Source organism: Mus caroli, chromosome 8 (genome assembly GCF_900094665.2).
Source record: "Mus caroli chromosome 8, CAROLI_EIJ_v1.1, whole genome shotgun sequence".
Lineage (NCBI taxonomy): Eukaryota > Metazoa > Chordata > Mammalia > Rodentia > Muridae > Mus > Mus caroli.
Window position 1 is genome coordinate 64,673,158 of NC_034577.1, and position 1,766 is coordinate 64,674,923.

Below are 1,766 nucleotides of genomic sequence, written 5' to 3' on the forward strand. Positions count from 1 at the left end.
GCCTCCATGAGATCCAACTGTAAGGCATTTTCTCATTTAGTGATCAAGGGGGAAAGACCCCTTGTGGGTGGGACCATCTCTGGGCTGGTAATCTTGGTTCTATAAGAGAGCAGGCTGAGCAAGGCAGGGGAAGCAAGCCAGTAAAGAACATCCCTCCATGGCCTCTGCATCAGCTCCTGCTTCCTGACCTGTTTGAGTTCCAGTCCTGATTTCCTTGGTGATAAACAGCAGTATGGAATTGTAAGCTGAATAAACCCTTTTCTCCCCAGCTTGCTTCTTGGTGATGATGTTTGTGCAGGAATAGAAACCCTTACTAAGACACACCCCCACCATGACGATCCATTCTAGCTCGACCCCCACCATGATGACCCATTCAATCTCCACATTCTTGCTCCACTCCCACCATAACAATCCAATCTATTTTCACCCCAACCATGACGATCCATTCTAGCCAGACCCCACCATATCAATCCATTCTACTCAACCCCCACCATGACGATCCATTCTAGCTCCACCAACACCATAATGACAATTCAAGCTCCACCCACACCGTGATGCTCCATTCTAGCTCCAACCCCACCATAAAAATCCATTCTAGCTCCACCCCACCATGACATCCATTCTAGCTCCACCCCCTCTGTGATGATCCATTCTAGCTCTATCTCCACCATGACGATCCATTCTAGCTCCACCCCACCATGACGATATTCTTGCTCCACCAACAGAATGATGATCCATTCTAACTCCACTCCCACCATGACTCTTCATTCTAGCTCCACCACCATCATGATGACCCATTCTAGGTTGGACCCACCATGACGATCCAGTCAAGCACCACCCCCATAATGATGATCCGTTTTAGGTCCACTCCCTCCATGACAATCCATTCTAGATCCACCCCCATCATGACGACCCATTCAAGCTCCACATTCTAGCTCCACTCCCACCATAACAATCCAATCTATTTCTACCCCAACCATAACGATCCATTCTAGCCCCACCTCCACCATGACAATCCATTCTAGCTCCACCCAACCCTGAAGTTCCATTCTAGCTCCAACCCCACCATGAGGAAAGATTGAGGCTCCACATTCTAGGTCCACCCCACCATAACAATCCAATCTAGCTCCACCCCAACCAGGACGATCCATTCTAGCTCCACCCCCTCCATGATGATCCATTCTAGCTCCACACCCACCATGACGATCCATTCTAGCTCCACCCCCACCATGAGGATACATTCTACCTCCACCCCCACCAAGACGACCCATTAAAGCTCCAGATTCTAGTTCCACCCCCACCATAACAATCCAATCTAGCTCCACCCCCCACCATAATGATCCATTCTAGCTCCACCCCCTCCATGACAATCCATTCTAGTTCCACACCCACCATGACGATCCATTCTAGCTCCACACCCACCCTGAAGTTCCATTCTAGCTCCACCCCCACCATGACAACCCACTGAGGCTCCACATTCTAGCTCCACCCGACCATAACAATCCAATCTAGCTCCAACCCCACCGTGTTGCTCCATTCTAGCTCTACCCCACCATAACAATCCAATCTATTTCCACCCCAACCATGACGATCCATTCTAGCTCCACCCCCTCTATGACGATCCATTCTAGCTCCACATCCACCATGATGATCCATTCTAGCTCCAACCCTCAATGAGGATACATTATAGCTCTACCCCCACCATGACAATCCATTCCAGCTCCACCCCCACCATAATAATCCAACCTAGCACCACCAACACCATG